The following is a 27,682-nucleotide window of genomic DNA, read 5'->3' on the forward strand; positions in this document are numbered from 1 at the left end:
TCTGCATGAATGCCTGAGTAGATTTGGAGCGGGGGAGGATATGTGATACTGTGTATTTATAATCCTCCCCCAGCTAATGTGTCAATTCTTCAGATGGTGTAGAGTTTTGCTCTAAACTACCCAGATGCACACGTTATATGTATGGGAGACTTTAACCTGGTTATGGATAATGATCTGGACAGAATTAGATTGTATGGTGGTGTTTCCAGGGGAGCCCCCTCTTTGTCTTCATCTCAATTGGCGCTGTTCATGGAGGGTAGTGGTTGGCTTGATCTGTGGAGGATGTGTCACCCCACAACACAGGAGTTCACTTGTCACTCGTCTACCAAACACACACTATCTCGTATAGATTAGATATTTGTCCCCAGCAATCTAGCGGTGCTGGTGCGCGACATAAAACATGGCAATAAGGGGATCTCGGATCACAGTCCAATTATACTTAGACTGGGTTTTGGCCAGTTGAACCACACTATAGTCTGGAAGCTAAATCCATTCTGGCTAAAGCTAATAGGATCTAATGATGGAATTGTGGATCAGCTAAATAGTTTTGTCTCATTACATCCTGAACAGTGAGATATTAATCTGTTTTGGGACGCCCTTAAGGCATACTTGAGAGGATGCTTGTCATCTACAATCTCATATATGGAACGACGGCTGAAGGACTCAGAAGCAGCGTATATATCCAGACTACCGAAAACAGAACCGCATGGTTGACTTCCCATAGGTTATATTCCCAATATATGGATACCAAATCCAAACGTAAATTATTTTTTACCCCTCAGTCCTATTTTGAATTGGGAAATCAGACAGGTAAATTTTTGGCCTTCTTGATGCGCCAGCACAACACTTCTAACTCTATACTCCAAATCCAGAAACCAGATAATTTAAAAGCAACCTCAACTGAGGATATTAAGAGACAAAAAGAACAAGGTGTAAATCCCATATAATAAAATTACAATACTTTATTAGAAAAGATAGTACAATATCACAAAAATGACTAGTTACATAATGCAGGGGATGGGTAAGCAAAGAAATATATGTCACACCAGGTCTGAATGCATATGTAAAGAGGTGGGGGAGCGGCAACTCCTACACATAGATTACAGAGAAGTCACATATAAAATGAGACCAGAATTTGTATTAAGGAAATAAATGAGGAGTAAAGTCACAAAAGGCAAATGCCCAAGGCTTAATATAGAAAACCTAATGGCTAAAATAGCCAAATAGAAACAAGTAATCTCCCCATAAATCTTAGAATATAAGTGGTGCCACTCTTACCCATAATACCTCTATTCAGAATCCCAGGACACGTAGCCCCAACGCGCGTTTCGCGTTGGCTTCCTCGGGGGGCTGTGTCCAATGTGGGTCCATACTGCTTTATATACACATTAAATAATAAGGTGTCCCCATGTTTCTAAATTAGCGGCGCATGTCATCCTGCCGCGACCCGGAAGTTGCGACGTGCCCGGCGCTCCATGATGAGGCGGGTCTGGGGAAAACTCCCCATTGACGTCAGAAGCCCGCATGCATCATTGAAGGAGCGCCCGACGTGATGCTCCGGCGCCATGGCCTCAGAGACATGCGCACTCGTCACTTCCGGTACCGGAAATAACCAGACCGCCATTTTGGATATGGGAAAAGGACGCCAATAGTAAAAATTATTATATGCACACAAAGATGCAGAACAAGTGGGACATAAATAGCGTGGACCATGATATATAGTGCAAAGATTATACAATGTGACAGTATATATATAATATGCTTAATATCACAATACTGAAATATACAATATATAGCAACAAAATGCATTAAGTGAAAAAACACAAAAATGGTAATAAATACAATATATGATATAAAATGACAAAAGACTAATGATAATATAATTGTGACATAGGACAAGATCCACTGTTCAGTCCTTCAGTTCAATCATAGGATGATTCCAGCAGAAATCTTAGTGTGCAAAATCTAAAGAGCAGAAAAATACTAAAAAGAAAAAAAGAAAAATATTAAAATAAAATAAGACACACAAAAGATTAAAATAAATTTTAAAACCAAGAAACAACGCCAGAGGTTTACAAAAAAGGAACAAAACTAAGTTGCTCATTCAAACCAACTGGCGTCATTGTATCAAGGGTTGAGATCCATTGGCATTCCCTACGTGCCAATGCTCGCTTAACATCACCACCTCTAGTTCCTAAATGAATGCAATCTATCCCTGAAACCTTTAAGTCCTTTGGGTTACAATTATGTTTTACCCTGAAGTGACGTGGGATAGTTTTTAAGCTGCTCACATCATCTACTTCACGTCCTGCCAAAATATCCCTCACGTGTTCTCTCGTTCTTACACGTAGTTCCCTTGAGGTAAGACCTATGTAGATAAGTCCACAAGTACATCGGGCATAATAAATCACATTTGTCGTCCTGCACGTGATATGTTGCCTGATTTGAAATTCCCTCTGACCATTGGATGAAAAAAAGCTGCTTGCCCTCATGTGGTTTTTACAGGCCAGGCAATCACCACATGGGAAAAAGCCCATCCTCTGTCCTCCAAAAGAAAGCATAGGCTTCACATTTCCCACATAGTGACTCCTGCAAAGAATATCCTTAAGATTTTTACTGCGACGCAGTCATAAGTGGACCTTTAGACAGATGCTTGGACAGAATGGGGTCCGTCAGGAGTATGGACCAATGTCGTCTCATAATGGTCCGCATTACATCCCACTGTCTATTAAATGTAGAGATGTAACGTATCCCCACCTCTTTCTGTGATTTTTCTTGATAAATCAAAAGGTCCTTTCTTGCAGCCTTTTTTGCCATCATGTAGCCTTGCTTGATGCTTCTTTCACTGTAACCCCTATCCCTGAACCTCTGCCCCAGGTCCACCGCTTGTTTTTCATAAAGATCATTAGTAGTGCAAATCCGTCTAGCACGGAGAAATTGTCCCCTAGGGATGGCTTTGATGGTCGAGTTTAAATGAGCGGAGGAGGCGTGCAGGAGTGCATTAACCAATGTCTGCTTGCGATATACATCTGTGTGCAGCTGACCATCAGCCTGCACTTTGATTTCGATATCCAAAAAGGAAATAACTTCCCTGCTATAGATGTAAGTGAGCCTGATGTTGCGATCGTTGCGGTTCAGAACTGACATGAAGGTGTTCAACTCATCCACGGTGCCCTGCCAAATAAACAGGACATCATCAATGAACCGATACCACCCCAGGACTTGGGAGGAGGCGTGTGTGCCACCAGGAAAGACATCCCTCTCCCAAAATCCGAGAAATAAATTAGCATAAGATGGCGCACACGCCGCCCCCATAGCTGTACCACGTCTCTGGAGGTAGTACCGGTCCTTAAAAGTGAAGAAGTTATGTGTCAGTACGAACCGCAACAGATCCAACACCAGCTCCCTCACATCCGCATCCAAATTGCTAGCTTCCAAAAAGAAGCCAGCAGCCTCGAGTCCATCATCATGACTAATGCTCGTGTATAATGATTCTACATCAGCTGTTACAAGAAGCATGTCAGAGTCCAAAAAGAGGCCATCAAGTCTCCTCAGGACGTCCGTCGTGTCCCTGACATGGGAGGGCAACGTTTCAACCTAAACTTTAAGATAGTGATCAATAAATTTACAAATAGGTTCACATAGCCCACCCATGCCCCGGGGGACAAATGGGGTCCTTGTGGACCTTAGGCAGAAGATAAAAGGTCGGGGTCACAGGAAATTGCACCATCAAACCACGCAGCAATTTTTTAGAGATAACTCCTCTATCACAAGCAATCTCTAGCACAGTGGAAAGCTTTTTTTTTAAATTGGGGTAAAGGATTCTCACTAAGCTGGGTATATGTCTCCTTATCCCGTAGCTGATTGAAGGCCTCTCGTTCATATTTATCCACCGACCAGACCACCACATTCCCCCCCCTTGTCCGCTGGTTTGATGACTACATCATCCCAATTTCTAATTTCGTCAAGGGCCCTTCGTTGTGTTGAAGTAAGGTTATCACCACCCTTGTTATGGGTGATTGTTTTAAAGTCATTTTCAACCAAACGAGTGAAAATTTCAACCTGTGGACATAAGGACAAGGAGGGGAATGTAGTTGAGGGACAGGTAATGGGGGGCGGAGGCATACCTTTAATTCCAGGATTTGATTCCATCTCCAGCTCTTCAAGAATCTGGATTGCCTCCTGCTCCCTACTCGTCAGGTCGGTGGATTTAGAATGCAGCTTCTTTAATACAAGTTTCCTAGAAAATAAGTGGAGGTCCTTCACAGCTGTAAAAAGATTAAAGTTATTACAGGGAGAGAACGACAAACCCAACCCCAAAACTTCCCTCTGTGCTTTTGAGATCACATGTGATGAAAGGTTTATTACCTCCAATGAATTGGTCTTTACTCTTTTGTCACTTTGTGGGGATGTAGTCATCTTACGTTTTTGTCTATTTCTGCCTCTATTAGGCTGGAAGAAATCTCTTCTATCCCACACTGATCTAGAGTTCTCCGATGTACTAGATTTCTCCTCAGTCGAGGACACAGATGAAAAGGACACAGAACGGGCTCTGGTTTTCTGACCTCCAAAACTGGGGTTATGTTTCCATCTGTAAACACGATCATTCTGGAAATCAGTCATATCACGCTGATATTTTTTGGTTTTATTCTGTAGGATCTCTTTTTCCCACTTCTGGAGGTCATTCTCTAATTCTATCTTGAATTTATTCATAACCTCAGGATTAGACTGTTTATTCAGTTCCTCCTGGATTTAACTCAATTCAATATCCAATTCTTCAATTTTTTTAGTATTGGATTTAGCGAGCAGTTCCATAAAGGATTTGGAACATAGAGAGGCGGCATTTTCCCATTGTTTAATAAAATCTTCATCCGAAACAGGGAAAGAGGGGAAAACCTGGACTCTCAACCCTCTAGGAATAATATTACACACAATATACCTTTCTAGAAAAGCTCTGTTCCACCATAGGCGGGTACGTTTGTTTAATAAATCTTTATATTTTTTATTCAAATCCAAGATGTCCTTGGTTTTAGGATCAGCATTGCTACCCGACCCCTCATTAAATACTTTATCTAATTGTTTGAGCCACGCTTTTTCGCGCTCACGATAGTCCATGCGTTCCAAACTTTCAGCTGTGAAGACACAGAATACAATAATGCAGAAACAAATTAGAACAGACTCCATAATATAGACATATTCCCAATCCCAGAATCAAATATACTGGGATGAAACAGGTCCAGAAATATCATTCGGGACACCCATAGACACTATGGGTGTCCCGAATGGTATTTCTGGTCCTGTTTCATCCCAGTATATTTGATTCTGGGATTGGGAATATGTCTATATTATGGAGTCTGTTCTAATTTGTTTCTGCTCAACTGAGGATATATTGCATTGCTTTTTTAACGACTATAACACATTATATACTTCTAGGAGTGGTTTTGATGTTCCGGAATGTCTGGAATATTTGTCTGTAGCACCTGGGAGCATCCTAAGGGGACTTATATTTCTGTCAAGTGCCTCATTCCTGACATTACAGTTACCAAGGTAAATCTATGAGGTCTCTTGTTTCTCTACACTCTTGTGCTCGTTTTGACAAATCTACTTACTATAATCCCATTATTGTTCTTTTGCTGATATATATGGTGCGATGTTATTACATTCTTTCAAATCTGTTTTTTTTTCTATGAAGTAATCTATTTTTATATGGTTCTCTGTGTCAATATTATCGGTCCATATTTTGTGTGTATATATATATATATCTACATATTTGTATATTTGACTTATACTATTTTCTGTTATATTAGAGTACCCCATGATTAAGATCGGGGAGGATCGAAACGTTGGGTATCTTAACTGCACATTTATATTGTCCCTCTTGTATTAGTGATGGGCAGCCCGGCTCTTTTTGGCTCAAAAAGCGGCTCTTCTTGCAAAAAGCGCTACTTTCCCCACTTTTATCACTCCTGTCCCTTCACTATAAAGCCTGGGCCTCATTATACAGCTGTACAGGGGTCTAGTGAAGGCTTTTTCGCCATTTTCTCAGAGTGTAGCTCCTGGGATCAGGCCCTCACTCCTGTCTGTATTGCTGTTTTGTGTTATCCTCTAATATCTGATATTTGTCCGTGTGTTCTTCATTAGTCGGTGCGGTGACATCTGCCGGCACTGATTATTCTAAGGCTATGTGCACACGTTGCGGATTTGCTGCGGATCCACAAGTGATTTACAGTACAATGCTATTCTATGGGGGGAAAAAACCGCTGTGCACAAGCTGCGGAAAAATCCAAGCGGAAGCGCAGCAGTTTATTTTCCGCAGCATGTCAATACTTTGTGCGGATTCCGCAGCGTTTTTACACCCATTCCATTATAGGAATCCGCAGGTGTAAAAACGCAGGCGAAATCCGCCCAAAATCCACAATAAATCTGCATAAAAACCTCACGGATTTAGACCTGCGGATTCTGCCAAGAGATGCAGATTCCACACAGCAATCCGCAACATGTGCACATACATGGCACCCCTTACCTACCAATCCTTGCATGCATGGTCCCCTCACCCCCCTATCCTGGTATGCATGGTCCTCTCACCCCCCTATCCTGGTATGCATGGTCACCTCACCCCCCAATCCTGGTATGCATGGTCCCCCTTCATCCCTATCGTAGGATGTATGGTCCCCTCATCCCCAATCCTTGTATACATGGCACCCCTTACCTACCAATTCTGGTATGCATGGTACCCCTCATCTCCCAATCCTGGTATGCATGGCCCCGTCATCGCTATAATGGTATGCATGGCCCCGTCATCCCTATAATGGTATGCATGGCCCTCTCATCCCTATTCTGGAATATATGGTCCCCTCATCCCCCCCAATCCTGGTATGCATGGCACTCCATTCCTCATCCTAGAATGCATGGCCCCCTCTCCCCCCAATCCTGGTATGCATGGTCCTCTAACCCCCCTATCCAGGTATGCATGGCGCCACAACCCGCCCTCTACTAACTTCACGGTGAGTACCCGATCGGTAATCTTTTGTGCCGTGATGTGAGGAGAGGGCGGGTTGTTGGGCCGGAATTGGCGCCTGCACATTCCTTTCTTTCTGGCGCCATTTTCTTGCAGACACACTGCAGTGTGATTTTCACAAAATGGCTCCGGAAAGCGCGGACTGCGCAAGCGCCGATTCCAGCCCAACAACCCGCCCTCTCCTGTCATCACCGCCAGGCGCAAGACCCCGCGGCAACACCGAATCGGTAAGGTGTTGTGCCGGAGATCGCGGTATGCGCTCAGTTCTTACGCATACCGCGATCTCCTGGGGGGAGTGCTTCTACAGTGATCTCGTGGGGTTGCGTCACTCTGTCTGGAGCCAGACTGCGCAGGAGCGTCGCACTTGCGCAGTCTATAAAGGCTTCGGACAGAGGGGAACCAGGGGAAGAGTCTTGAGGAGATCATTTGCATATTCCCAGTGCCTTCTGGGATAAGTGAAGAGTCTCCGCGAGCTCAACGATCACTGGGTTTTGGCCGTTGCAGCTGAAAAGAGGAAATCGGAAAACCAGGGGAAGAGTCTTGAGGAGATCATTTGCATATTCCCAGTGCCTTCTGGGATAAGTGAAGAGTCTCCGCGAGCTCAACGATCACTGGGTTTTGGCCGTTGCAGCTGAAAAGAGGAAATCTTTCATCGTTTTTAAGAAATCTCAAGATGGAAGAGGCCAGGAGCCATTTGGTGAGCTGCATTTCTTGCTACATGTTCACAGACTTACCAGTGGAAAAGCCAAACTTCACATGCCACAAATGCAAGCTTGTGTCCCTGTTGGAGGAAAAGTTGCAAAATCTCGAAGAGAGGTTAGCTACGTTGAAGATCATTAAGGAAGGTGAAGAGTTCTTGGACAGAGCAGAATTATCTCTTCATGTTACAGAAAGAGAAGAAATTCGAAGTGCACCTGAAGAAACAGAGGATTGGAGACATGTGACCCAGAGAAGCAGGAGGATCAGGAGGCATTCAGCACCCATACTGCTCAGAAACCAGTACCAGGCTCTCACGCAGGAAAACGATGAAGAAATACATCAGGATAAGACTTTGCCAACAAGCAGCAACCTTGTACGCCTTCAGAGTCCTCCTGGATGGAGAAAGAAAAATGTTGTGAAGAAGAAACGGAGAGTGGTGGTCATGGGGGATTCCCTGTTGAGAGGAACAGAGGCCGCTATCTGCAGACCGGATATAACTTCAAGAGAAATGTGTTGTCTTCCAGGTGCAAAAATTAAAGATGTGTCTGACAGGATATCAGGACTCTTCAGACCTACAGATGACTACCCATTCCTGCTACTACATGTGGGGACAAATGACACTGCAAGAAACGACCTGGAAACCATCTGCAGAGACTTTGAAGACTTAGGCAAGAAAGTGAAAGAACTGGGAGCGCAGGTGGTCTTCTCTTCCATCCTCCCAGTGGATGGCCATGGAACAAGGAGGTGGAATAAGATTCTGCAGGTGAACAACTGGCTACGTCGATGGTGCCGTCAGCAACGATTTGGATTTCTGGATCACGGAGTGAACTACTTATACGATGGACTACTTGCTAGAGATGGGGTGCACCTTACGAAGACTGGAAAGCAGGTATTTGGAAGTCGCCTTGCTACACTTGTAAGGAGAGCTTTAAACTAGAACAACATGGGAAGGGAAGCAAAAGACCAGAAAAAGCCATACACCTGACAAATGCTATTGAGAACTCTGCTATTAGAAGTGGAAAGGAAGAACAAAGACGAAAGAATCTAATTAATAAAAATATTGGAGAAAGAGAAACCAATCACAAACTAAAATGTTTCTATACTAATGCACAAAGCATGGGCAACAAACAAGGAGAATTGGAACTACTAACACAGGAAAAGAAATATGATGTCATTGGAATCACTGAAACTTGGTGGGACAATACACATGATTGGAATACAAGACTAGAAGGATACAACTTATTTGCAAGAAACAGACTTGATAAACGAGGAGGGGGTGTCGCATTGTATGTTAGAAACGCGTATATCTGCACAGAGATTGAAGCTTCAGAGACTGGGAGTTCTGTGGAAACTGTTTGGGTAAGAATACAAAGACAGAACAATGGAAAGGACACCATTGTAGGCATTTACTACAGGCCGCCTGTGCAAGCTGAAGCTATGGATGAACTCTTTATGCATCAAATGGCCAAGTTCTCCAAAAAATATGACATAGTTGTCATGGGAGATTTCAACTATCCAGACATTTGTTGGGAATCTCTCTCAGGCAAAACTAACAGGTCAAGGAAATTCTTATCCTCTCTTGCTGACAACTTTATCTTCCAAAAGGTAAGGGAGAAAACAAGGGGAACTGCTACCTTGGATCTAATCCTTATAAACAGGGAGGAAATGGTTGAGGAGGTAAAAGTGGCTGGGACCCTAGGAGGTAGCGACCATGCTATTTTAGAATTTTGGATAACTAGAGGCGGAAGACCTGTGAAGACTCAGACGTCAAGGTTAGATTTCAGAAAGGCAGATTTTAAGGGATTCAGAAAGAGAATTGGAGGGATCCAATGGCTGGATATCCTTAAAGACAAAAATGTCCAGGAAGGATGGGAAATCTTGAAAAATGAAATTCTCAAAGCACAGTTGTTAACAATTCCGAAAAGAGGGAAGAATAGGAAGCAGTTAAGGAAACCAGGATGGATGAACACAGAACTTAAGCACATGCTAAAAAGGAAGAAAAAAATGTTTATAAAATGGAAAGAGGGAGGCATATCTAAAGAAGAATATAATGCTATCTGCAGAACCTGCAGGGCACAAATCAGATTAGCTAAAGCTGAAAATGAATTGAGGCTTGCAAGAGATGTCAAAAGCAATAATAAAGGATTTTGGGGATATGTCAAAAGTAAAAGAAAAGTCAAAGATGCTATAGGATTTTTACAGGATGAAAATGATGAAATGGTAAGACAGGATGTTGAGAAGGCTGAACTTTTAAATTCCTATTTTGCATCTGTTTTCTCTCAGAAAGGAAATGTAACATCAACTGTTATTCACTGTCCTATTAAGGGAATAGAAGAATCCAGGATATCTATAAACAGAAAGATAGTGAGGAAACACTTAGCTAGCCTAAATGAATTCAAGTCTCCAGGTCCAGATGAATTACACCCCAGAGTACTGAAGGAGATAGCAGAAGAAATTTTTGAACCCCTCTCTATAATCTTTGAAAATTCTTGGAGAACAGGAGAAGTGCCAGAAGACTGGAGAAGAGCAAATGTTGTTCCTATCTTCAAAAAGGGGAAGAAGGTGGACCCAGGTAACTATAGGCCGGTGAGTCTGACTTCTATACCTGGAAAGATCTTTGAACAAATTATTAAACAACATGTATGTCAATACCTGGATAAGAATGAAGTGATTAAACAGAGTCAGCATGGGTTTGTAACTAATAAGTCATGTCAGAGTAACTTAATTTCCTTCTATGACGGTATCACTGATTGGGTGGATCAAGGAAATGCTGTAGATATAGTATATCTTGACTTCAGCAAAGCATTTGACAAAGTCTCTCATACAATCCTTATTGAAAAAATGATTAAGTATGGAATGGACAAGGCAACTGTTAGGTGGATTCATAACTGGCTTAGTGATCGGACCCAAAGAGTGGTCGTAAATGGCTGCACATCCAGTTGGAAGAATGTCTCAAGTGGGGTACCACAGGGCTCTGTCCTGGGCCCTGTATTGTTCAACATCTTTATCAACGATTTAGATGAAGGAATTGAGGGTAAACTGATTAAATTTGCTGATGACACAAAGCTAGGAGGGATAGCTAATACTAGAGAAGAGAGAGAGAGGATTCAAAAAGATTTAAATAAACTGGAGAAGTGGGCAGCAACTAACAGAATGGTTTTTAACAGGGAGAAATGCAAAGTACTACATCTGGGCAATAAAAATGGAAAAAGCATATATAGAATGGGAGGAATAGGGCTAAGTGACAGCACATGTGAAAAAGACTTGGGTATACTAATAGATCACAGACTGAATATGAGTCAACAGTGTGATGCAGCAGCAAAAAAGGCAAATGCAATTCTAGGATGTATTAACAGAAGCATACAGTCTAGATCACGTGAAGTCATTATTTCCCTCTACTCCTCTCTGGTCAGACCTCATCTGGAATATTGTGTCCAGTTTTGGGCACCACATTTTAAAAAAGACATCAACAAACTGGAGCAAGTTCAGAAAAGAGCGACCAGAATGGTGACCGGTCTGCAAACCCTGTCTTATGAGGAAAGGTTGCAGGATTTGGGAATGTTTAGTTTGCAAAAGAGAAGACTGAGAGGAGACTTAATAGCTGTCTACAAATATCTAAAGGGCTGTCACATTGTAGAAGGATCAACTTTATTCTCATTTGCACAAGGAAAGACTAGAAGCAATGGGATGAAACTGAATGGGAGGAGACACAGATTAGATATTAGAAAAAACTTTTTGACAGTTAGAGTGATCAATGAGTGGAACAGGCTGCCACGAGAAGTGGTGAGTTCTCCTTCAATGGAAGTCTTCAAACAGAGGCTGGACAGACATCTGACTGGGATGATTTAGCGAATCCTGCTTTGAGCAGGGGGTTGGACCAGATGGCCCAGGAGGTCCCTTCCAACTCTACGATTCTATGATTCTATGATTCTATGATGCTTAGAGCGTTATATTAAACACTAGCTATGAACCCATTCTACGAAAAGGTGGTGAGCATTTTTATTGGTATATGGTCTCCCATCCTGGTATATGCTACCACCCTCGTATCCTGGTATGCATGGTCCCCTCACCCCCCAATCCTGGTATGCATGGTCCCCTCACCCCCTATCCTGGTATGCATGGTCCCCTCACCCCCAATCCTGGTATGTATGGCCCCCTCACCCCTATCCTGTTATGTATGGTCCCCTCACCCCCTATCCTGGTATGCATGGTCCCCTCACCCCCCAATCCTGATCTGCATGGTACCCTTACCTCCCAATCCTGGTATGCATGGTACTCCCTCATCCCTATCCTGGTATGCATGGTCCCCTCACCCCCTATCCTGCTATGCATCATCCCCTCACCCCCAATCCTGGTATGTATGGTCCTCTCACCCCCCTATCCTGGTATGCATGGTACTCCCTCATCCCCCGATCCAGGTCTGAGGAGTGTGGGATTGTGCGGCCGTAATTGGCGCCCGATTTTGGCGCCACAACCCACCGTCTCCTGACTTCACGGCGAATAACCCGGTAATCTTTTGTGCCTGCTGTGATGACAGGAGAGGGCGGGTTGTTGCTCTTGAATCGGCGCCTGCGCATTCCTCTCTTTCCTGCGCGATTGTCTTGAAGACACACTGCTGTGTGTCTTCCCCAAAATGCTTCCGGAAAGCGCGGACTGCGCATGCGCCACTTCCGGAGCAACAACCTGCCCTCTCCTGTCATCACAGCAAGACGCAAGACCCCATGGCCACACCGAATCGGCAAGGTGTTGTGCCGGCGGGGGGCTGTGTCCACCTCGATCTCCGGGGGGGGGGGCGTCTTGCGCGATCTCCTGAGCGGGGTGCGTCACTCTGTCTGGAGCCAGATTGCGCAGGCGCGTCGCACTTGCGCAGTCTATAAAGGCTTCGGACAGTGACGTTAGCCCGTTAATTATAGATATACCCCGGATCTGCCCACAGAGTTTCTCTGCCTCAGATTTATATTATTACTTTCCCACCGTAGAGCAGCAGGAACTACAGAACACAATGAGGGGTAAGATGGCTGTCAGTGCTCATCCTGCAGCTGCCGGACATCCACTGTTATGTCACTGACAGTCTGTGTGACTGCACATTGGGATCTATCACAGATCATGTGTGTGCACTCACTGCACTGAGCAGCCAATCACAGTACAGCTATGTGTCATATGGGAGGAGCCCAGTCGCAAGTCAAAGCCTTGCCAGTCACTCCCCATTTGTACTCACTGCTCTCAGCTCCTCCTCAGCTCCTCCCAGTCAGGCAGGAAGAAGGGAGCAAACAGCAGGGGAAAAAAAAATTTGGCTCAGCTCCCAGTGGTGCGCCGACTACCGTCGGTCACATGAAAGAGCCGGCTCTTTGTCTCGGTTCGTTCACGAACGACACATCACTAGTTTAATACCAGACTTAGGAGACGGCTTCCGTTAGTGTGTGTACGGCAGACCTGGGCAGAGGTCACGTTTTATGATGTCTCTGTGGCCTCTGTATGTATTGGAGCCGGCGTGGATTACGCAAGACCTTGTGCATTACATTGGACCTGCAGGTGTTTTTTTTGGTAAATAAATGGGTGAAAGATGGTGTCTGTTTTTATAATTAAAATCCTTGTTTTTTATCTGTGTGTTTCTTTATTTTTACTTAGTGTTATTAATCGGGGTATTTCATAGACACCTCTATTACTAACCCTGAGTTTGAGGTCAGTCGTGATTTTTAACAAATAACAGCTGGAATTATACTTATAAATTACCCCAATTGCCACTGCACAAAAGCAATCAGGAAGAGCTGAGGTAAAGCACAAGAATCAGCATATCTAATAGATGATCCATTTATCGTGCAGCTGAGGACTAGTTTTATTAGTGTGGGAAGGGGCCAATATCCATGGCCCGTCACAGCTTTTTAATATCAGCCCTTAGCTGTCTGTTTTGCCTTAGTTGTTTATTAAAAATGGAGGGAACCCTAATTAATTTTTGGGGGGAGTCCATTAATTTTTTAATAACTAGCAAATAAAAAGCAGTCAGCTGAAAAGGTTCATGTTTATTGCACCACTCCCAGCATAATGAGACCAGATCTCAGCCAATAGAGGTCAATGTGGTCTCGAACTTTTGTGCTGTAAAATGGGGGGTATTAAGGGGTAATGCTGAAAAATGGAACAAAATGGGGGTAAGCAGGACAATAGCCCTGAAAACTAATGATTCAGATTACTTAAAATAACAGAGAACAGAAAAAAAAATTATAATCTAGAAAAAAGGGGCGTAGGTCCATATGTAGGAGGAAGTATAGTAGGTGGATGAGCTTGGGGTGGACGTGGCGATGAAGGTGGAAGAGGCATTTTTTGTGTTATTTTTATTTTATTACTTTATCTTTTAAGGACAGCACTTAAAAGAACATAGTATAAAATAAAATAGAAAAGAACACTGTAGATACAGTAGTCGGATGTCCAAGTGGAGGAGGAGGTGGTGTAGGTGGACGAGCAGCAGGTGGACGAGCAGTAGGTGGACATTGCGGTGTAGGTGGAAGAGGCAGGGCAGATGGTATCCAACATTAGTTTTGTTGATTTTTTTTCTCTTCATTTTTGCTGAGGCCCTAAAATAAATTGAATGGCAAAGAGAGTATAACAATGTCTGGGTGCAGATAGTACATTTGTCTAATCAACCAAAGGAACAGACAAGTCCTGTGTGCTCCACTCCTGGTTTATTTTAGAGTGCCCACGTTGGCTTTGGACGGGTGGATGCGCCTATGTGTGATTACATCCCCCGCTGTGATAAACACGTTCCGACATTACACTTAACATGGGGCTTGCCAGGACTCACAAGTAAAAAAAGTACAAGCCTAGGCCATGGGTCTAGTTTGGAAACCAACAAGTTAAATGGGCAGACCCATCACTTAGTACCTGCAGACATGTGGACATGGACAAGCACTCTTCCACCATGTTGTTATAACGCTGGTGCCTGGTTGTACGGACACCGTATCAGATGGTGGTGGTGGATGTTGTGGCGTGCTGATTTTTTTCCATATTTCAGCCATGCTGACCCTCTCTTCCGCGGTGGTGCCCCAGGTGCGTTGGCGACTTCCTCCTCCTCATATGCCATGTGTTTCATCTGTCAGGTGGGAACGCCGTCCGTAGTGCCTCTACCAGCGTGTGCTTTCATTCACACATTCTGCTCCATTGTTGGAAGTAATGATGGTACTTTGTCTTTGCAGCAGGGATCCAGCAGGTGGCAACCCAGTAATCAGGAGGGTACGATCGGGGCAACTCTGCGGTCATTGCACAGCAGCATGTATTGACTCACTTGTGCCAGGCTGCCCAGAGGCAAAGACAAGCTGTCCTCTGTGGGAGGTGTTCGGTCTGTGTCCTGTATCCTCCATGCTCCAGTGATGCTCGTGAGCGACTTTGAGGGCCACCCTGTTGTGTTCACTACATGATGGTGAAGTGGTGTTGTTCCGCAGAGCGACTCACCCGTGCGTGCTGCAGTAGAAACTCCATTATTGCTTCTGCTCGCACAGTATCTTCATCTCTTGACTTCCACCTTGATACGTCGCATATGAGGCGCTGAGCGAGAAGGCAGAAGTGAGGCTGCAGTGCAGACGGGCGAGCAGCTGCAGGGAGTGAGCGCCATAAGTGTGCACAGACGTCCTACAATTTCTGCAGCAGCAGCTCTCACATATGGTTATTTTTAATAAAGATTTGCACCACTAAATGTAACACATGTGGCAGGCAAGGGATGTCCATCAAACAGGGGAGGCCTAGAGCTGCTATCAGATTTCGCACATTATCGCACACCACCAGGCCAAGACGTATGTTCAGCGGCCCCAACCACTCATCGGTCTCTTGTTTGATCACTGTCCACAGCTCCTGCGCAGTAACGTCCCTGCCCGCACTTACTGTTCCACGTATCAGTAGTTATCTGGACCTTGCCACTGATGGCGCTGCGCAGTGCACACCTGATTTTGGCTGCAAAATGTCTGTGCTGGACAGTGATGGCCCCGCATGAAAAATTAGTGGTGGATGGGAACCACGTACTGCACAACAGCCACCACCATCACTTTTTTAACACTGTTTTTCTCCAGTAGATGCAGCGTTTCAAAGGCCAGGAATCTGTAAATGCTGTTATTCGGGACCAGGGCCAGTGGGCGGGTAGAGTATTTCCTCTTTCTCTATAGGGTTTGGGTGACGGAGAGCTGAACACTTCCATGGGACGGGGTGGAGATGCTCGGTGACATTGCTGGTGGTGGTGCTGTTGTAAGGACGAAGACCGGGCTGCGGGTACCTGCACCGAGCCTGGTCCGGAACTGTTGAGGCTGCCTCCCATGTTGCATAGGGCAGTAATGAGGAGCCGGACCAACCTCATGATCCGGGGAGGCGGGGTAAGATAAAAGGAAAAGCGCGCGCTGCAGCAGTCAGTTTGGCGATAACCAGCAGCAGCGCAGAGCTGAGAGAGCAGCACGCTCCGTCCACCGAGCATCGGCGCTGCGGCAGGCTGCGTTCACCGTCCACAGCGGGACCGTGGGAGATAAAGTTGCCTTGCGCCCCATGACAGTAACAGAGAAAGGTGCTGTGCACTCTGTGACTGCGAGTACCGCACACGTGCAGAGCAGGGAAAGCCGAGCACCGGACAGTCGCTTGCGGCCTTCTCTGCCAGTTGCTGCACGGCCATTTACGCGTCACTCTGGGAGCGCTGCGGTTTTGTTTTGGCTGCATGTGTCCATGGACTAGAGGCTCAGCGGAAGGTGCCGGATGGACTATGGAGTTTTGGAGATGTCAGACGGGGAGATTGTGGACTGAGGACATGTCGGCCATCTCCATGGATTTGTTGTACAACCCTGGATTTATGGAATAAGAATAGCTGCATCGGTGACCTGCCTCGGTGATTATTACACCCCACAACCGCAGATCTTCACAGGGAGGATTTGTTCCCACTCATTATTGTGCTGGCCCAGTGTTTGTTAATCTTGAGCTATTAATCTTTTACAGAACCATTTTCCATATTCCAGAATTGTATCTTTATAAATGTCGCACTGATGGGCCGGATGGCAGCCAATGTTTTCTGCCCAGACCCATCTGAGCTCAGTCACATTACGAGTCCAGATGAGAAAACCCCACCGATCTGCCCGGCCTGATAGAAGAACATTGCTCCGAGCGCAGGCCGATATGCAGAGGATCGCACTCAGCTGATTATTATGCCAGCACGAGCGAGACCCAGAATATGAAGCGTCACATATTATACAGAACAGGCAGTAAATAAGACGAGGGAAGCAGAACTATCAGTATGGGAGAGTGATAAGCAGTGGTGGCCAGAAATATTGGGGCAGGTCATAGATAAGGAGCGGGAGGTTTTAGGGTCTGTGCAGACGCTGCAGATTTGCTGCGGATCCACAAGTGATTTACAGTACAATGTTATTCTATGGAGTAAAAAAAACGCTGTGCACATGCTGCGGAACAATCCACACGGAAACGCAGCAGCTTATTTTCCGCAGCATGTCAATTTTTTGTGCGGATTCCGCAGCGTTTTTACACCCATTCCATTATAGGAATCCACAGGTGTAAAAACGCAGGAGAAATCCACATACAAACTGCACGGACTTTGACCTGCGGATTCTGCCAAAAGATGCAGATTCCAAGCGGAAAATTCCGCCCAGCAATCCGCAACGTGTGCACATCCCTATTGTCCTGTGATGTTAGGTCTGATCCAGGGCTGTGGTCTCCAGGAGGTCTGAGGAGCACATTCCTTCATTGATGGAGCAAGACATAAATCCATGCGACACATTCATTCCAGCTCTGTCACAGGTCGTCAGAATTTTGTAAACCATTAGTATCCAAAAAATAAAATGTGAATATTGCCTAACATTACAAAGATATTTTTCCTCTGGAAAATCTGCCATCGCCTGTCCCATCAGTGGTGACAGCAGCAGTCAGACCCTCAGCGAGAAGCAGCTTATGTATTTATAAGAAAAAACAATTATGGAAAAAAAAAAACCACCATACAGCTGGTCCGGCTGTACGGGCTCCATGGAAGTGCGGGTCTGGTCTACTGGTGAGGACTTCCCTGCAGATAGTTCCCCCAATAAACCACAATGTGTGGACACAGCCCGATACAGATCCAACTGCAGTTACCGGATTTTTCGGCTTATAAGACGCACCCCAAATTTTGAGGAGAAAGATAAGAATTTTTTTTTTTCATAAAATGGTGGTGCTTCTTATAATCCATGCGTCTTATTGCTTACCGGGGTGGTGGCTGCGGTGAAGCGGTGTCCCAGGGTCGCTGCTGGAGGAGGCAGGAGTGGGGCAAATCTGCAGGTCGCAGGCAGGGATGAAGGGGTGCTCCGATGTGCGGTGCGGTGGGGGTCTCCGGCGGTTACTGGCTGCTGCTGCGGGTATCTCCGATGCCCAGTGGTGCTGCGTGGGTGTTCGGCACTGCCGACATTTTGCGACATGCCAGAGCCCCGATTCTTCCACAGTTCCCTGTGCGTGTGCAGTGGACTTCGATAACCAGTCGGCCGCCAGTGGCGGTGCATGCGCAGACGGTGATCTCAGGACCAATATCTCGAGAGATCTTGGTCCCGAGATCACCGTCTGCAAATGCGTCGCCCCCAGTTGCAGCCATATTCCCGCAGTCCACAGCACAGAGAACCATAGAAGTACTGGGGCTCTGGCATGTCGCAAAATGGCAGCAGAGCCCTGGGTAGCGCCGGACTCCCACGCAACACCGCTGGGCACCGGAGACACCTGCAGCAGTGACCAGAACCTCCCCCCCCCATCCCAGCCTGTGGCCTACTCCCACAGTAGCGGTAAGGCATGTACGCTTTGTAAGACGCACCCCCATTTTACCCCCAACTTTGGGGGAAAAAAAAGGGTGTCTTACAAAGCGAAAAATACGCTACGGTCACACCGAGCTTTATCATTCTAGAAATGAAAATTCAACTCATATCTTTCAAACTATTTTATTACAAGTCAAATAGTTAGAACTAAAATATATAAATACTGTATATGCATACCGTATTTATTAGTGTATAAGCCGAGGCCCCTAATTTTGCCACAAAAAACTGGGAAAACTTATTGACTCATGTATAAGCCTAGGGTGGAAAATGCAGCAGCTACTGGTAAATTTCAAAGATAAAAATAGATACCAATAAAAGTAAAATAAATTGTGACATCAGTAGGTTAAAAACACAAAATAAGGTTCCACTCTATCATGCCAAAGCATGTCAATATAGAATATATGAAACTTGAACAGCAATACAGCTATGGAGTATTAAGAAAAATTATGAGACGCTTAGCATATAACTTGGCCAAATTATATCTGCCCATCAACCAATGTCAAAGCGGCCTCAAAATCTGATGGGTACCTACACTGTGTGAAGACCTCTCTAAGGCTGATGTCTGAATTCCTGGGTGAATGCTTTAGCATGATAGAGTGCCAGTCAGTTTTTTTGTCTTTTGTATATTAGCTTACTGACCGAGCACTCCGCCCTCTACCAGGTGATTTTAACTACAGCAGGTCCCTACTTACCCATAAATGCAGGCATTGCTGACAGAAGGGTCCATATTCACCCAGGAATTCAGACATCAGCCTTAGAGAGGTATTCACACAGTGTAGGTACCCATCAGATTTTGAGGCCGCCTTGACGATGGTTGATGGGCAGATATACAGTTGTGGCCCAAAGTATTGACACCCCTGCAATTCTGTCAGCTAATACTCAGTTTCTTCCTGAAAATGATTGCAGACACAAATTCTTTGGTATTATTATCAATTTGTCTTAAATGAAAAAACACAAAAAGAATTGTCCTAAAGCCAAATTGGATATAATTCCACACCAAACATAAAAAAGAGGGTGGACAAAAGTATTGGCACTGTTCGAAAAATCATGTGATGCTTCTCTAATTTGTGTAATTAACAGCACCTGTAACTTACCTGTTGCACCTAACAGGTGTTGGCAATAACTAAATCACACTTGCAGCCAGTTGACATGGATTAAAGTTGACTCAACCTCTGTCCTGTGTCCTTGTGTGTACCACATTGAGCATGGAGAAAAGAAAGAAGACCAAAGAACTGTCTGAGGACTTGAGAAACCAAATTGTGAGGAAGCATGAGCAATCTCAAGGCTACAAGTCCATCTCCAAAGACCTGAATGTTCCTGTGTCTACCGTGCGCAGTGTCATCGAGAAGTGTAAAGCCCATGGCACTGAGGCTAACCTCCCTAGATGTGGACGGAAAAGAAAAATTGACAAGAGATTTCAACGCAAGATTGTGCGGATGTTGGATAAAGAACCTCGACTAACATCCAAACAAGTTCAAGCTGCCCTGCAGTCCGAGGGTACAACAGTGTCAACCCGTACTATCCGTCGGCGTCTGAATGAAAAGGGACTGTATGGTAGGAGACCCAGGAAGACCCCACTTCTTACCCCGAGACATAAAAAAGCCAGGCTGGAGTTTGCCAAAACTTACCTGAAAAAGCCTAAAACGTTTTGGAAGAATGTTCTCTGGTCAGATGAGACAAAAGTAGAGCTTTTTGGGCAAAGGCATCAACATAGAGTTTACAGGAGAAAAAAAGAGACATTCAAAGAAAAGAGCACGGTCCCTACAGTCAAACATGGCGGAGGTTCCCTGATGTTTTGTGGGGTTGCTTTGCTGCCTCTGGCACTGGACTGCTTGACCGTGTGCATGGCATTATGAAGTCTGAAGACTACCAACAAATTTTGCAGCATAATGTAGGGCCCAGTGTGAGAAAGCTGGGTCTCCCTCAGAGGTCATGGGTCTTCCAGCAGGACAATGACCCAAAACACACTTCAAAAAGCACTAGAAGGTGGCCAGCAATGAGTCCAGACCTGAATCCCATAGAACACCTGTGGAAAGATCTAAAAATGGCAGTTCGGAGAAGGCACCCTTCAAATATCAGGGACCTGGAGCAGTTTGCCAAAGAAGAATGGTCTAAAATTCCAGCAGAGCATTGTAAGAAACTCATTGATGGTTACCGGAAGCGGTTGGTCGCAGTTATTTTGGCTAAAGGTTGTGCAACCAAGTATTAGGCTGAGGGTGCCAATACTTTTGTCTGGCCCATTTTTGGAGTTTTGTGTGAAATGATCAATGTTTTGCTTTTTGCCTCATTCCTCATTCTTTTTGCCTCATTGTGTTTTTTCATTTAAGACAAATTAAATGAAGGTAATAATACCAAAGAATTTGTGTTTGCAATCATTTTCAGGAAGAAACAGTATTATCTGACAGAATTGCAGGGGTGTCAATACTTTTGGCCACAACTGTAATTTGGCCAAGTTATATGCTAAGAGTCTCATAATCTTTCTTAATACTCCATAGCTGTATTGCTGTTCAAGTTTCATATTCTATATTGACATGCTTTAGCATGATAGAGTGCAACCTTATTTTGTGTATTGTATATGGAGGTAGCTCCTCCTGTTATGCACCTATTCACACTAGTCTGGATGTGCCAATTTTTTGTCATCAGTAGGTTAAATGTTTTTGAATATCCATATTGAATCAGGAGCCCCATATAATGCTCCATACAGTTCAAGATGGCCCCATAGGATGCTCCATACAAAATATGCCCCATATAATGCTGCACAAAGGTTAATAATGGCCCCATAAGATGCTCCATAGAATAATATGCCCCATATGCTGCTCCATAAAGGTTATGGCCCCATAAGATGTTCCATAGATTATGCCCCCATAAAATGCTCCATAGATTATGCCCCCATAAAATGCTCCACAGATTTTGCTGTTGTGTACTCCCTTGCTCGGATTTCTGAGCCGAAGCTCCCTCTGGTCGTTACTGAGAGTAGTGGAGCTGGCCAGGTAGATGGGAGGTTCTCCAACTGACGATGATAATTGGGAATCTGGGATTACTGGCTGGGAGCATACAATGGAGCTGGCTAATCTTGAAGGTTGCTGGTGACTTTCCTCTGTGTGCATTTGGAGCTCTTTTGTCCCCTGCCTGATCTGCATGTTCAGCTAAGTGATTCTTTTGCTAATTCTTTGCATCTAATCAGGTTGTGTCTTTTTTTTGCTTTCTGTTTTGCTGCTAGCGTTCAGCGTGCTCCCTGCTGGGGGCAGCGCTGGGCTCTGGTTCATATGTTGCAGCTTGTTCAGTCCCCTGTTATGTTAGTATCTTTTTGCTTGCTGCCAGTTTATACCAGAGTGCTGATTAGTGGGTGTGAGATCGTGTGATCTCAGGTTTTTTTGTATATTAGAAGTGTTGGACTTTTCAGGGTTTTGTGCGTGATTGCAGACAGTATCTTTTTCTGTCCTGTCTAGACAGCTTGGGCCCCACCGTTTGCTCAGTCTGTTCTCTGCCTCTGTTTGTGTCTCATCTTGTCTCACCAACAATATATGTTTGGGGGCTATCTATTCCTTTGGGGGTCTGCTCTGGGGCAGTTTAGATTTCCCCTTTCTTGCTTTAGGCTTAGTTAGTTCTCCGGCTGTGCCGAGGTGTCTAGGGTATTGTAGGAACGCCCCACGGCTACTGCTAGTTGTGTGGATAGGATCAGGGGTCTGCAATCCGCTTAGTTACCAACCTCTCTGGTCTTCTGGTGGCTTGGCCTGTTCCTGCCGTCTTCCCCATTCAGAACGTTTTGCCCCATATGCTGCCGCTGCTGCAAATAAAAAAAATAAATTACATACTCACCTCTCTGTCGCTGGGGGACAGGTGCCGGTGTCCTGAGCATGTGGGGACAGGTGCTGATGTCACGACTGGCTCAGAGCCCCGGAACCTGCAATATTCACCTGTCCCCGATCCATCGCTGCGCCAGCTCTGTGTTCCGGGTCCTCTGTCAGTGACATTCAGGCAGTAGAGGGCAGAGTGCGCAGTAACTACGTCATCGCGCCCTCTGCTGCTGCTTGAACGTCACTAACAGAGGACGCAGAGGACAGAGCGGCACGCAGTGATGGACCGGGGACAGGTGAATATCGCAAACACTTAACCCCTGTCGCAGTCTCTGCAGCCCCTGTGTCTCCGGCAGCTCTTCCTTCCTTTAGTGGTCACGTGGTACCGCTCATTAAAGTCATGAATATGCACATATTCATGACTTTAATCAGCGGTACCACGTGACCTCTGAAGGAAGGAGTGGGAGGAGCAGGGGGGCTGCAGAGATGCGCCGGGGGGGGGTAAGTATGATGTCTGACACCCCCGCCGACCCCCAGGTATATGACTCGTGTATAAGCCGAGAGGGGGACTTTCAGCCCAAAAAAATGGTCTGAAAATCTCGGCTTATACGAGAGTATATAAGGTATAAACAAATGAATGATAATGAGTTTTAGAAATCAAAACAATAAATTGAGGCACAGTAGAGATTGTCAAAAAAAAACAAAAACATATTTTGTACCAAAGTCCCCTGTTCTTTAGCTGCAAAAATTGTATTGCGGTACTTAACACAAAATTCCTCTCATTGAATCCACTATAGGACATGAGCGTGTGTAAAGGGAAGGGGACCTAGGGGGCCCTGTGCCATAGATAACACGTCCTAGGATGACCCAAAAAACAAAGCCCAAAAAAAGACAGAGAAGCATGACAGTACAGAGAGGATCTAAGGCAAATACAGTAAAGGTGAGAAATAAATATTGGACAAAGGAAATGAAAAGGTGGTAGACCCCCACAGGACCCACCCTAGCAAGCCGTGGGAAGAGGGAGGGGAATATCGAAGATCTTAAGACTCCTCTAATCTGACATTGGAGGGGCGCTGGGTCACACCTATTGTGGCAGAACACGGATGGTGGAGGCTCCAGCACTGAACTTGGTGGAGACGACAAATGATGAAATGGCATCCAAAGAGGTCACCAGGGCTGCCACTAAGAATTTCGGGGCCCGATACTGGCAACATTTTCGTGGCCCCCTTGAGACTCCGCCCAGGCTCAACCCCAGCCCCACCCCTCAAACTGTCCACAGTCCCACCTCTCTCTTGGAAAAACTGCACTTCTCATCAAACACACATTAACAGTTCCCATTACCAGATCACACATCTAGCCAGCAGCTCTTGTTTTGGCCAAAAGATTTTTTAAATCTGCCACGACAAGGTAGACACTTTTGGCCGGGCCCTACTCTACAGTAACCTATTAAACATTTGCTAAATTATCCAATACAATTTAGGGATATTTTTTATTTATTTTTCAATTTTTAAAATGACCAATAATATCACATCCAAAGGGACTAATACCACCGCACCATCACCATGTCCAGACCACATATTACCACCACATAGTGACCTATAATACCACATACATGGAACAAATACAGCCACACCATGACCAGACCACATATTACCACCAGAGACAAAATAATAGCACATACAAGGGACAAATACCACCACACCATGTCCCAACCACATATTACCACCACATGGTGACCAATAATACCACATACAAGGAACAAATACTGCCACACCATGACCAGACCACATATTACCACAACATGGTGACTGAATACTACAATACTGATCATTAATAAAAAAAACATAATACTATCACCATATGTGCCATTATACACAGGAGAGCTGTACTTAGCATGTAGTGTCTGTGTTCAGGTAATACAGTGATCACCGGTGACATTATGCACAGGACCTCTGTATATAGTGCCAGTGTACAGGTAATACAGTGACCACTGGTGACATTATACACAGGAGCTCTGTATATAGTGTCAGTGTACAGATAACAGTGATTAGTGGTGACATTGTACAAAGGCACTCTGTATATAGTGTATAGCGTCAGTGTACAGGTAACACACTGACTCACCAGTGATGTCTCTAGGTGAAGTCCTTCATCTTTGTTTTTCATCTTTCATCCAGCACACACCGCCATCACGTCTTCCAGCCAGGGCTCGTCTCTGCAGGAAATAGCAAATTATCTAGAGCTCCGCTTGCAGAACACATTCCTTATTTTTTTCCCAACTTCTACACTACACCAGATGAAGGAAAAAAGGTGACATAGGGTCGCTCTGCACAGTAACAGGTCCGCCCCCCCCCCCCCCCCATTTAAAACAGTATCCTCAAAAAAATAAAATAAATACATCACTGCAGTAATAATATCCCTTAATTAGCCCCTATGGTAATAATATCCCCCATCCTGACCCCTGTGTGTCTCATTCCTGACTTCAGCCATATTTTCTCTCATCCTGCCCTCAGGAGTATCCATTCTGCCCCCATATGATCTCTCAATCCTGCCCCATGATCCTGCACCATGTGTCTCCCATTCTGCCCCGTGTCTCCCATTCTGCTCCGTCCTGTGTCTCACTTTCACATTCTGCCCCCTCCTGCGTCTCACTGTCACATTCTGCCCCCTCCTGTGTCTCACTGTCACATTCTGCCCCCTCCTGTGTCTCACTGTCACATTCTGCCCCCTCCTGTGTCTCACTGTCACATTCTGCCCCCTCCTGTGTCTCACTGTCACATTCTGCCCTCTCCTGTGTCTCACTGTCACATTCTGCCCCCGTGCCTCACTGTCACATTCTGCCCCCTCCTGTGTCTCACTGTCACATTCTGCCCCCTCCTGTGTCTCACTGTCACATTCTGCCCCCATGCCTCACTTTCTGCCCCTCCTGTGTATCACTGTCACATTCTGCCCCCTCCTGTGTCTCAGTCATATTCTGCCCCCTCCAGTGTCTCACTGTCACATTCTGCCCTCTCCTATGTCCTAATTTCACATTCTGCCCCTTCCTGTGTCTTACTGTCACATTCTGCCCCTGTGCCTCACATTCTGCCCCCTCCTGCATCTGTCACATTCTGCCCCCTCCTGTGTCTCACTGTCACATTCTGCCACCTCCTGTCTCACTGTCACATTCTGCCCCCTCCTGTCTCACTGTCACATTCTGCCCCCTCCTGTCCCACTGTCACATTCTGCCCCCTCCTGTCCCACTGTCACATTCTGCCCCCTCCTGTCCCACTGTCACATTCTGCCCCATGTCTCACATTCTGCCCCCTCCTGTGTCTTACTGTCACATTCTGCCCCATGTCCATTCTGCCCCAATGTCTCACATTCTGCCCCCTCCTGTGTCATTACTGTCACATTCTGCCCCCTCCTGTGTCTTACAGTCATTCTGCCCCCTCCTGTGTCATTACTGTCACATTCTGCCCCCTCCTGTGTCTCACGGTCGCATTCCGCCCCCTCCTGTCTTACTGTCACATTCTGCCCCCTCCTGTGTCTCAGTCGCATTCCGCCCCCTCCTGTCTTACTGTCACATTCTGCCCCTTCCTGTGTCTTACTGTCACATTCTACCCCATGTCCATTCTGCCCCCATGTCTCACATTCTGCCCCCTCCTGTGTCTGTCACATTCTGCCCCCTCCTGTGCCTCACTGTCACATTCTGCCCCCTGCTGTGTCTTATTGTCACATTCTGCCCCCATATCTTACTTTCTGCCCCCTCCTGTGTCTCACTGTCACATTCTGCCCCATCCTGTCTTACTGGCACATTCTGCCCCATGTCTTGCATTCTTCCCCTATCACGTCTTGCAATCTGCCCCCATCATGTCCAGCAATATGCCCCCATCATGTCCAGCAATATGCCCCCATATCTGCATTCTGCCCAATGTCCAGCACTCTGCCCCCATCGTGTCCAGCATTCTGTCCCCATCGTGTCCAGCATTTTGCCCCCATCGTGTCCAGCAATATGCCCCCATCGTGTCCAGCAATATGCCCCCATCGTGTCCAGCATTCCGCCCCCATCGTGTCCAGCATTCCGCCCCCATCGTGTCCAGCATTCCGCCCCCATCGTGTCCAGCATTCCGCCCCCATCGTGTCCAGCATTCCGCCCCCATCGTGTCCAGCATTCCGCCCCCATCGTGTCCAGCATTCCGCCCCCATCGTGTCCAGCATTCCGCCCCCATCGTGTCCAGCATTCCGCCCCCATCGTGTCCAGCATTCCGCCCCCATCGTGTCCAGCATTCCGCCCCCATCGTGTCCAGCATTCCGCCCCCATCGTGTCCAGCATTCCGCCCCCATCGTGTCCTGCATTCCGCCCCCATCGTGTCCTGCATTCCGCCCCCATCGTGTCCTGCATTCCGCCCCCATCGTGTCCTGCATTCCGCCCCCATGTCTCCAGTCCTGCCCCCCCGAGTCTCCATTCTGCCAGGGAAACATATTGCCCTTTTCAATAATAAAATAAAAACTTTTTTCTTACCTGGCCTCGCTCCTGCGTTGAAGTTGGAGCTGCAGCTGTGTGAGGCTGAGCTGAAAGGAGCTGTGGTGACGTCATCGTCATGTGATCAGGGGGCGGAGCTGATCAATGGTGAAGGCCTGTGGTAATGATGACGTCACCACAGGTCCTTCAGCTCTTCTGTAGCTCTGATGTGTGCGCTGCAGGCCCGGCTGCAGTGCACACTTGGGGCCCGATGACTGTAAGCACAGGAGCGGGGCCCCTGATCTGCGGGGCCCCCTTCTGTACTGCTGTTCATCGGGCCCCATACAGCAGTAAGGGCTGTCACGCCCTGATGGCGGCCCTGGAGGTCACCACTGTGGAGGGCACGGCGAGACAAGATGGAGGAAACCCCCAACACCTAGAAGAAAACAAAGACATTTATGTAAGAAAAATCCTGACACGGCCGCCCCTCCCAATATTCACACCGTGATCTAAGGCCCATCAGCAACAATGTACAACCTGAACATGAGGCCATTACATTCTGATCAGATTGTATGAAGCCCACTACCACGTCACAGCGACCAAAACAGGGGCCCTAGCCTTAAAGGTGCAGCGCACTACCTCCCCTACACAGACCCCGAACACGCAGTCCCATGCAACATACACCCACTTCCCCTGGCAGACTCCCAGCACGCAGTCCCATGAAAGCAGCATCACCCCCTTCTCCCCAGGCAGACTCGCAGCTCCTGAATGAAGATCCATTTACCTAATTCGTAATCCCAAAAACACTCAAAACAACGCCATAACATCCACAGTTCCTGTGTCTGCTCTGCTCTAAGGAGAAAGAGGCACCGCCCCTTCCGATCACATGGCCATGACGTCACCACAGGTCCTTCACCACTTCTCT

General features: G+C 46.2%; 1 long non-coding RNA gene across 1 annotated transcript; it reads right to left on the reverse strand.

Annotated features, from left to right (window-relative positions):
- Positions 1-944: 944 nt before the first annotated feature.
- On the reverse strand, positions 945-27,619 carry LOC141054917 (uncharacterized). Its single transcript, XR_012221431.1, has 4 exons — positions 27,542-27,619; positions 4,369-4,591; positions 4,128-4,268; positions 945-1,983 (listed from the first exon to the last, which is right to left on the reverse strand). It is a non-coding gene; the product is annotated as an uncharacterized lncRNA (long non-coding RNA).
- Positions 27,620-27,682: the final 63 nt, after the last annotated feature.

The sequence above is a fragment of the Dendrobates tinctorius genome, unplaced genomic scaffold (genome assembly GCF_039654945.1).
Source record: "Dendrobates tinctorius isolate UK_male_01 unplaced genomic scaffold, ASM3965494v1 ptg000180l, whole genome shotgun sequence".
Lineage (NCBI taxonomy): Eukaryota > Metazoa > Chordata > Amphibia > Anura > Dendrobatidae > Dendrobates > Dendrobates tinctorius.